At 35.4% G+C, this 11594-nt stretch overlaps 1 protein-coding gene across 1 annotated transcript in view; it reads left to right on the top strand.

The window, feature by feature from the left end:
- The first annotated feature begins 358 nt into the window (after nucleotides 1–358).
- LOC136829162 (uncharacterized) overlaps nucleotides 359–11594 on the top strand; it is a 51540-nt gene continuing 40304 nt past the window's right edge. The window contains exon 1 of the mRNA XM_067087481.1: nucleotides 359–501. The gene's annotated coding sequence lies outside the window, so the exon portion shown is untranslated. The remainder of the gene's footprint in view (nucleotides 502–11594) is intronic.

Here is an 11594-nt window from a genome sequence, read left to right as displayed (position 1 = left end):
TTAACGACATTTTCAGTGGAAAAATTAACCCTTTTAAACAAATTCATTCAAGATATCGGCCAGTTCTGACATGATGGCTGAATGAATCACAATCTTTCCCGTGGATCCTTCTCAAGGAAAACCCTCTATATTAATTTTCCAGATGGCCCTTTGGATCGCCCATGACAGAGAAAATTAAAAAAGGATTTTCATGGAACAAATGCACCTTTGGTGGTGTCGGCAATCTTGACTGAACGCGAGAAAAGTGGTCGGCAGAAGGATCATAGTGAGACGCGACAGCCGAAAAAAGAAAAAAACGAAACGGTGAAAGAACGAGTGAATGAGTCGGTGATATTGCAGCTCGGTGACTCATGTTACTTCCCTGAGGGACTCTCCTCAGTGAGCACGGTCAGCTCAGTTCGTGGCGGAGCAGCCATCAGTGGAAGTGCCGGCATTGGAATCGGTCCTGTGAATTATTTACTGGAGAAGCTGTTGGGACTCAGGAGATTACTTGCTAAAGAGGTATTCCTTTTCTATCATAACATTGTTTTAGAAGTTACTGTAATTCCGCATTTCTGTACGAAAAAGTAGAGTTGGTCCATCTGATGTGTTGGTGCTTTCAAAGATTAAGCTGCAAGTAAATCATTAATATCAATTTTACTATATTTTGTTATCATGATCAAGGTGTAGTAAATTCACTATGAAAGAGATATTTGTGTCTTAGTATTTTAAAGTGTAACATTGTCATGAGTAAACACACACATATGTATATATATATGTGTGTGTATATAGATATATATATATATATATATATATATATATATATATATATATATATATATATATATATATATATATATATATATATATATATATATATATATAGGATATATATATATATATATATTATAAAAGGACCTCATTCAAACTGGATGGTATCTAATGGAGTATTTATTCAGAAAACGTTACAAGCTTTCTTGGACAAACAGTCCACATTATCAACGCAGACGCGCAGTCCAGCTGTATTTATATCTGTGTGCTGGGTACTTTTAATCCTATAATCGCCTAGCTCGGGGGTGGGGAACCTGCCACCTTCAGGCCGCATGCAGCCTTCTGGACCATCAAATGCGGCCCTCTGCAGATTTCAAAGATAAATTAAAATTTTTATATAAAAACTTAGACTACCAAATAGTTATACCAATCAGTTACAATAAAACTGAGGAAGATCTAACCACAGAACTCCTTCAAATAGGTAAAAGCTAATGCTAAATTCGTGCAGTGCGTAAAATAAACGAAGGAAATAATCTCTTACTTTACACATCATTAGTAAATAAAAAAAAAAGAGAGACGTAGAAATGAGAAAAAGAACCCAGCTTCATGAAAGTGTTTCATTTGTGCCAACTGCTCGCTTATTGATAAAGTTTTCCCCTGAATTCTTCACATTCCAAAATTGTTCGAATCTCCATTTATCAACATAGTGTTACATGAATAAATAATTTCAGCAATACATTTCTTTCAAAACATAGTATGGATAACAGACTTTCATAACAGCGACGCCTTGTGAACGATAATTATCATACAAATACAACAACTTGCTCATTTGTACGTATATAATTCCATAGGCACGATAATGCAATAATTCAGGGACTTGTACAATATTTCAGTAATGATGTATGATACAAACAATCTTTCGTTCAAAACTGTAAGAAACCATAGAAAATGAGGCAGCTCCATCTCTCTTACCTGCTTTTGGAATCATGTAAGTTGAAGCCATTATGTTCTCATCACATTTAATTCACGTATCACTCGAGGAACGATGTGACACAAGGTGGTAATCTCTTCAATTTCAAGCTCTAGTTATTGACCCTTTCCTACGTTTTGTGAGTGTGTGTGTGTCCATCTATCAGTGTTTGCAGTATTTTGCTGACTTGCTTTTTATCACGAAGAAGAATACAGTGAAATATTTAATGATTTTTAAAAGCAAGACATCACCCTGAAACTAGATTTTCAGCCACACTTAGTTGAAGTATCAGAGGCACCTGAAGATTTACAAATGGAGCTCATTGAGTTGTCTGAAGGTAATATCCTGAAATCTCTGATTGACAGCAGGGAAGATTCCATTAAAATTTGGAGAAAGGAAGCAGAATATCGTTGTATGCGAGAACATGTACGCGAATTGATTTCATGCTTTTCTACAACACACTGTTTTGAATCCACATTCTCATACTTGACACAAATCAAGACAACTGAGCATCTGGAAGACCAGTTTAAAATGAAAACCACTATGTTAGCCCGATATGAAAATGCTGTCTCAAAAGGAGCAATCTCAAAGAAGCTATTAATTTGCGCAAACTGTATATTTTTTGCTCCTGCTTTAGATTATGTAATATTTACAAAAGGTTTAAAATAACTGTAAAAAACACTTATTGAATGCGGCTTCTATGAGGAACGATGAATTTCAATGTGGCCTTCATGCACAGAAAGGTTCCCCACCCCCTGTCCTAGCTCCTCCTGTGTGACCCCCACCCCCTCGTGATCTTGGACTTTCTCTGCCCCCTTCTTCTTCCAGGTGTCCGTTTTCCGTGTGTTCTCTTGCGTTTTTCTCCGTTTCCTTGTTACTGTGGAGCATACGATCTTTCTAGATATGTTGTCTTCAAAGCCGTTCCCGGTGTTCCCTGCCATTGTGTTGTTGGCGCATGTTATGAAGGCGTTCTCTACAACCAGTCTGGCCGTTTTGTTGGTGTTCCTGTACAGAAAACTCATATTTTCCCAGTCTATTTCATGATAATTTTCCCAACAGTGTTTGGCAACTGCCGATGTCTGATTATAATGCCTTATGTTCTGCAGATGTTTGCTTCGCTCTTTACATGATTTGCCAGTTTCGCCATAGTACCGTTCTTCACAGTCTACACACGCTGCCATGTATAAACCCGCCCCCCCTCTAATCTCTTCCCCCTCTACCGACTTTTTGTTTCTAACTATTTTATTCCTAATGGTGTTTTTGTAGCTGCCTACCAATTTGAAATTATCTAGCTTTCTGTTAATGGGTGCAATAGAGTTGTTGTACGGGACTGTAATTATTTTCTTCCCTACTAAATGTTCCTTTTCTATCCTTTCCATTTCCCCAAAATAGTTTTTCCTTGCCTTGATGTGTGCCCACTCCCACCAATACTTAGGGTAGCCTAATCTCCTAAAACTCTCCTTCAGGTAATCCAGCTCTTCGTTTAAAAATTAGGAACTGCAAATCCTATAAGCCCTGATGGCCAACCGCCAACCCTGCCATTACTCCTATTTTTATTTCTTTCCTGTGACTGGAGAACCTATGTATGTATGAACTGGTGTGTGTCTTCTTCCTATATACCTTGAATTTTAAATTTTCCCCTTCCCTCCTAACCAGGACATCCAAGAAAGGAATTTCTCCCTCCTTCTCTTCTTCTATTGTGAACTTGATGTGTTCATTTAGTTTATTTATGTTTTCTAGGAACTTGTGTAGATCTTCCCTTTATGGTAGTCCTAAGATCCACAAGGAAGGGTGCCCGCTAAGACCGATCGTGGCATCGACGAGATCACCACAGAGGAGGCTGGAGAAATTTCTTTCCAACGTAATGGGAAAATGGGTGGGCTTAGTATCCGAAGGGCATTTAAAACATAACACGAACCTGATAGATGAACTATCCAAAATTAACGTAAAAGACTGTAAATTTGCAAGTTTGGATGTAACTTCCCTGTTCACTAACGTACCAGTCAAGACGATGATGGAAGTAATAAAAAAGAAAATGGAGGAAGGGGTTTATACATGCGACATAGATCATGACGTTTTAATAAAACTGCTAACAGCGACCCTCAGCGTTAATGTTTTCAAGTGGGACGAAAACCATTATATACAAAAAAATGGCGTGGCCATGGGTTCGAGTCTTTCACCAATTCTAGCTAATGTCTTCATGGTATGGTTTGAAAAGGAAGAGGTGGGCAAAGTAAATAAAGGGAACTTAAATATCGTAAAATGGGTGAGATACATGGATGACATCTTCATTATTTACAAGGGAGAAAGGCAAGATCTACACAAGTTCCTAGAAAACATAAATAAACTAAATGAACACATCAAGTTCACAATAGAAGAAGAGAAGGAGGGAGAAATTCCTTTCTTGGATGTCCTGGTTAGGAGGGAAGGGGAAAATTTAAAATTCAAGGTATATAGGAAGAAGACACACACCAGTTCATACATACATAGGTTCTCCAGTCACAGGAAAGAAATAAAAATATGAGTAATGGCAGGGTTGGCCATCAGGGCTTATAGGATTTGCAGTCCCTAATTTTTAGATGAAGAGCTGGATTACCTGAGGGAGAGTTTTAGGAGATTAGGCTACCCTAAGTATTGGTGGGAGTGGGCACACATCAAGGCAAGGAAAAACTATTCTGGGGAAAGGGAAAGAATAGAAAAGGAACATTTGGTAGGGAAGAAAATAATTACAGTCCCGTACAACAACTCTATTGCACCCATTAACAGAAAGCTAGATAATTTCAAATTGGTAGGCAGCTACAAAAACACCATTAGGAATAAAATAGTTAGAAACAAAAAGTCGGTAGAGGGGGAAGAGATTAGAGAGGGGGCAGGTATACATGGCAGCGTGTGTAGACTGTGAAGAAGGGTACTATGACGAAACTGGCAAATCATGTAAAGGGCGAAGCAGACAACATCTGCAGAACATAAGGCATTATAATTAGACGTCGGCAGTTGCCAAACACTGTTGGGAAAATGGTCATGAAATAGACTGGGAAAATATGAGTTTTCTGTACAGGAACACCAACAAAATGGCCAGACTGGTTGTAGAGAACACCTTCATAACATGCGCCAAGAGCATAATAGCAGGGAACACCAGGAATGGCTTTGAAGACAGCATATCTAGAAAGATCGTATGCGCCACAGTAGCAAGGAAACGGAGGAAAAACGCAAGAGAACACACAGAAAACGGACACCTGGAAGAAGAAGGGGGCAGAGAAAGACCAAGATCACGAGGGGGTGGGGGTCACACAGGAGGAGCTAGGCAATTATAGGATTAAAAGTACCCAGCACACAGATATAAATACAGCTGGACTACGCGTCTGCTCACTTTGCTGATACTTGATAATGTGGACTGTTTGTCCAAGAAAGCTTGTAACTTTTTCTGAATAAATACTCCATTAGATACCATCCAGTTTGAATGAGGTCCTTTTAGTCATTCTACTAATGCACAGAACAATTGTGTATGTGATAAAGGTAATATATATATATATATATATATATATATATATATATATATATATATATATATATATATATATATATATATATATATATATATATATATATATATATATATATATATATATATATATATATATATATATATATATATATATATAATATATATATATCATTATAATGTGTTATAATATATATAACCATTCTATAAACATGATAAATTTTGATGAAAATTTTGATGTTTTGCACATTCGTCATTTGTTGTGAGATATGATAATATGATCTTAAAATGTCTTTTTCTTACAGATAAATTGCATATCATGTGATTCTGAAATATGTTTTGATATGTTTTTTTTCATTTGTTTAATATAATGTGCAGTATATTAAAATGAATACTGAGTGTTAATGCCGAGTAGAGAGAAAGGTTACGATTCTTATCACCTAGCCACATCCTGTATTGACACAGGTGTTTAAGGTGAAGGAAGAAAGGCAAGAGCCACTTTGGTTATCTCTGATGAGTTGACAGTTAGCGGCCAAATGCTTGTTACACATTTGTTCTGTGTGCCTATTCTGAGGTTATTATCTTTGTCTATGTCTATTATGTTTCCATAATGAGTGTAGCAAGAATGAGTAAGTGAGAGAGATAAAGTTGACACGCTGACAGCTGACCCAGAATTTGGTCCAGAATACTTCTTTCTGCTTGCCCAGGTGTTTTGAGTGAGTGGCAGATGTCCATCATAGAGATAAGGTGCTTGAAGCTCCAGTCCTGTATGTATACCGTACATGTATACCTGTAGGTATAATGTATGTATACTTTATGTATCATGTATTCTGGGAGGGCTTGAAGATAAAAGAGTACTGAATGAAAAACAGTTAGTTAGGCAAAGGGGTTGCTGGCATAAAGTTCTCTCTCTCTCTCTCTCTCTCTCTCTCTCTCTCTCTCTCTCAATTATCATTCATGTATAAGGGTGTATACTGGTTGCTCTCCTATATGTATAAGTTTTGATAAATTCATCCACGAAGTGTATACATTTTGTAAAAGTGATCTAAGGTATTTATATTGTGGAAGCATTGTGGAAATGTGTTTTACTATTTTCTTTTGAAGAAGGTAAGATTCTTACTTGATATGTTTTGTGCTGTTATTGTGATAGAGAATTATTATTTTGATAAGAGGTGGATAATATCTCTTATAGTGAGTTCTAATGTGTCTTGCTGCTAACTATATATCATTAAGTGTATATCATTGTGACTTGGCAGTGTTGTCTTTGAGAAAGTCTTAGAAAGACGTGAGTTTAGTCTTTTTTTTTTATAAAAGTGAAGATAATCTTTTGAAAGATTAATATAATCTTTAAACATATTTTTGTCATAGTGAAATTACTGTATGTACATTTCCATTTTTGCATATTCCATTCTTGTATGTCTGTGTTATCATATGACTCTAATTTTGTAATTAGTGTTTTCCAAAGTTTTGTGTTGGTGATTGCTCAGCATTTTGTCAGTGCATACTTATTATTGAGAATTCAGTGAACACCTGTACTGACTCCCATTTATTGATGTTTTAGTGAACACTTGTGTTGGATTTATTCAATCAGGTGCATATCTAAAACTTGAGTGAGAGTTAATGGTTTGAATTTTACTTAACCAAATTGCTTTCTTGATAAACTAAAGTTTTGTGAATTAATCTTGGTCAAGAAATGCTTAAATCTTGCACTTATGTCAAGTAATAATAAATATTTTTGAGATTGTGAACTCTCCTATAACTTTTGAACTTAGAAATAAATTTGTCTGTTTAAAGTTTGAAAAGCACAGTGTTTCATTTTGACCACCAGTGATCAGAGAAATTAATGAATGTGTACAAGGTAAGTGATATATCTGTTTGTTCAACTGAGACTTATCTAGGTGAAATAAAACCAGGGAAACCATTATAGTGTTTGTTGAAGTGATGCCCATTTTCCACCAGTCTGTTTATAGCTAATTAGTTGTTACCTCACCCATAACTTGATAAAGTTAGATTGATTTTCTCAAGTGATAAGCAAGTTTTATGGGATCACTGTGCCTTTAGAGTCTTCAGTCTTAATATTTTTGTTATGAGGTTTCAACTGTCTGGCTGAAGTGAGGTAACTTTTGGTCTTATTATCTGTGTAATAACCAGGTACTTGATTATTTCGTGACAATATATAATATATATATATATATATATATATATATATATATATATATATATATATATATATATATATATATATATATATATATATATATATATATATATATATATATATCACATGGCCATGAGGAAAGTGACACAACAGAGTGCAAGATCTTTTACCTTTACTTTAAGGCTTTCTTAAGTAAACTACATGCAGCAACGAAAAAAAAAAAAAAAAAAAAATCGGTTTTGCAGAAGACAGCCGAGATTGGTGAAATATACAACCATTCTGATGCATACTTAGGTCATTACCTATGAGAAGCTGATCTTCAGACGACGAATACTTGCCTCGAGTGAGCCCAGGTACTGGATTAAGCAAGGAGAGGCTGCAGAGGACGTTTACAAGAATTGGTGATAATGCTCACAGGAACATTACAGAGAATACAGAGAATTTTATAATAATACGGTGTCCTGAAAAATAATGTACATGATCAAATTATTTGCTCCTTTTCCATATACTGTATATTCAGTTTCCAATGAAAGGGAAAGCGACCATCTTTTTTCATTTATAACGCTAATTTTTTCCTGTGAGCATTACTTACCGTCCGTTCTAAATTCCCAGACAACGAACTACATACCACTATGTTATCCAGCTTAGATTCTGGATACATGCTGTGAGACATTTTTTGACTTTGACAGAAAGACAGAATTACATAATAACACCCTAAGTTCCCGTTATTTCACCGGATTCGAGATCATGAAATCATTGATGAAAATATTTATTGTAAATGTAATTTTTTCTTATTATAACACTGTAAAGAATATGTTAACAAGAAATCATCCTCACCAGAAGAAGCAATATTTTATATAAAATCTCATTTATAGGCTTGGAGTCACTGTATTTGGGCCAGACTAGTAACGAATTAAATATAAGGATAAACTAACATGTATACTGTTTACTTCAGTGAAAAATCACAGAATTGACTGGCCCCATGTTATTGTGATAACTAGTTGTAACAATATGATCTGTTAGAAACTCGTGGAATCTACAATAATATAGCTAAGAAACGAACATTATGATAATTTAAGCCGATTCTACATACTTTTGACCCAAATCTACATGAGACGTTTTAGGAGATTGAAAACAGAACCTTAAGACTATCAATAATTCTTGTTAAAGTTCTTAGCCTCTCTTCGGTTAATCACTGATCACGAGACAGATGTTCCTTTTATGATGATCAGCCTTTAAAGCTCTGACCTTTTATGCCCTAAAATGTTTTATATGACTTTAATCTCAGTTGTCTTTTGGAAGACTGGTTTGATTTCTAATCATTCTTCTGTTGCATGTAGCTTGCTTGAGAATGACCTAAAGGTGACAGATTTTACGCTCCATTGTTTCATTTGCCTCGTGGCCATATGCTCTTTATATTTCATTTCAAGTTTTAATTCCTGTGATACAAGTTTCTACATGCAATATACTGTATATATACTGTATATATGTGTATATATATATATATATTTATATGTGTATATATATACTTATTATATATATGTGTGTATATATATATATATATATATATATATATATATATATATATATATATATATATATATATATATATATATATATTTGTTGTATGTGTTCACATTAATCTTTCTTCTTATAGACAAGATATCAATTGTTCATGCTCTGTATTCGCCTTTGCCTTTGGCCTCTATGAGAAAGTTGGTTACAATGTTAATATTACTAAAAAAACCCACTGTGTTTTGTTATAGAAATTCATCTGTGGTTACATTTGACGAATTGATGTTCATGGTATCATTGCAAATTTCCCAACTATATATCATGATTCCTTAATATATCATTATTCTGTATAAGGTGTTTGACTTAAGCTCAAGAGGGCGTGTGTTGGCTTCGTGAGCTTCAGTGGGGACGTGTCATCTGATTTTCAGACTGTTATCATTGAAAAATCTAACCCATATTATCTTCTTAGATAACTCACTGCATGGCAAAATTTTTAGTCTGTTACAAATGATAACTAACGCCCGGCAAAGTAAGCCTACAGTGAAATTCAACATGACGCCAGGCCTGATGAAGCTGTTTGACGTGATTTATGTAAAAAAAAAGAGAAACTAAAAACTCTGTAGAGGGCTATTGGCTTTAGAGCCTGTTTGTGACTACTTACGCACAGACTCCTTAGGGTGGATGTAGTTTTCCTTTTTCAGTAACGGTTGACTGTCATCAAGGCACGGACATTCACTTTTAGAGACACAAAGCCCCGTCTTTAAGTGCTGTTGAGTCACAGGCACTCTCTTGTTGGAATGCATGAAAACTTTAATTTGACCATCGGTTGATATTTATCTTCAGTTTTAGATAACTGTGTCTGAACTGTGATGAGCAAAATTCTTTGTCTGGAAAGTCTGTTGTTTGAACAAGATGATAGACGGGAGGAAAATTTTGTAAACCCTCAGATTTTTTACACCAACTTATTCTGAATAGAAAACTAAAATACTACTACTACTACTACTACTTCTGAAATTGCTACTACTACAACAAGTTTCTCGTTGGGGACGTAGCAGGCCTGACTCTGAAGTCTCCGGCCGGCCGATTAGAGGAATTTATGATAGAAATTAAAAAATTCCACAATAAGCTGTAGGTCCCGTTGAGATAAAGCCACGTCAAAAAAACTAATCCTTCGGGTAATGTTAATCAGCTCAGTGGTTGGTTAAACTAAGGTATACTTAACTTACTACTACTGACGCCCTTCACGAGTATTGCCGCTCGTGGCGTGAGAACAAACCTCAGTCTAAACACCTCAGTAAAAAACTTGGTGACATTCGTGATAATCAGCTGCCGTCTTTCAAAAGACAGTATATTTTGTCGATTAAGTGTAAAACATGCCTCAGAGCAAAATCTGATAACCGCGTAGTTCAATAGTTATAAAAAAAACCTGTTAAAGCGTAAACAGTGTTTTTACTCTTGACAGGTGTTTTTAATGACTCGGTAAAAGAGGTAACTATTGAGCAATAAGCTAATAGTAATCAACATATTTTACTCCTTTTCCTCCTTTCTTCGGGGTAGGGCTAGATAAGGACACTGAGTTACCTGTCCCTTTTGACATTTACTTCCCCCCGAAAAAACTGTTTTAGAAAGCACCATGTCCGTGATTTACTCACAGGCTGAAGACTAGAATACTATGCGACTAAGTCTGATAATTTCTGTAAGACTCCAAATATATTTTAGTAAGGCGGGGTCAGAAGGTTAAATTGTATGTTTAGTGCGTTATAAAAACCTAAGGTCTGGTAAAACTAAGGTATACTTAAACTTAAGGTCATATCTAAAGTCCTAATCTTGTTTGGTAAAATGCATATTTTACCAAAGATACTTTATTCTAGGATTGATCTTTGTCGTATGTTTTGCAGAGCAGCCACAACAACTACTGTAATAGCAGCGCGTCTTTGTTTTATATTTTCATTTCTAGAGAGTTGTCTCGCATGATTTCAAATCTAAATATGAGTGTATTTATAGCCTGACACGGTTCCACAAGCGTGTCATTAAATAAAATCAAGATATGTTAGCCATACACCATCCGTTGGGGAGAGGGGAGGAGTTGGTTGGAATGGAACATGAGCCTGGGTCAAGCAACCCCATCCCAAATCCATTGCTCATAACGGAATGAGTGAACCTTTCGGCGACTCCTTAGCCCGACCCAAGATGAAGAAATGACTAGTATATATATATATATATATATATATATATATATATATATATATATATATATATATATATATATATATATATATATATATATATATATAACTGGGGTGTAGCGTAGGAAGCAAGGAATCATAAAGGAGCCTGTAAAGCAGCTGAGTGAAGGAATACAGTCATGTGGTGATTTGTACGAATTTGATTAAAGGTAGGTGATTTAAAATCCCCTCGTCTCCTATTCTTTATCAAATTGCTCAACATATGTAATTTCATAGATGCAACCAACATCCACTGTCCTAAACAAAAATACGATGTCTCTGTAAAATATAACGTCTCTAGTCAGGACCCACTTATAAGTGGGTCGTCCTGTCTCTAGGTAACGGATTCCACGTCTTCCTACGGCAACAGAGGGCTAGAGAATCTGGGTAAATGCTTTGTAATATGGAATTTATTCCGAAGGCCGAATTAATGAACCATTATGCACTGTATTGATACTAACGTTCTCGCTCAAT

Source organism: Macrobrachium rosenbergii, chromosome 44, assembly GCF_040412425.1.
Source record: "Macrobrachium rosenbergii isolate ZJJX-2024 chromosome 44, ASM4041242v1, whole genome shotgun sequence".
Lineage (NCBI taxonomy): Eukaryota > Metazoa > Arthropoda > Malacostraca > Decapoda > Palaemonidae > Macrobrachium > Macrobrachium rosenbergii.
This window is presented reverse-complemented; position numbering and strand designations above follow the sequence as displayed.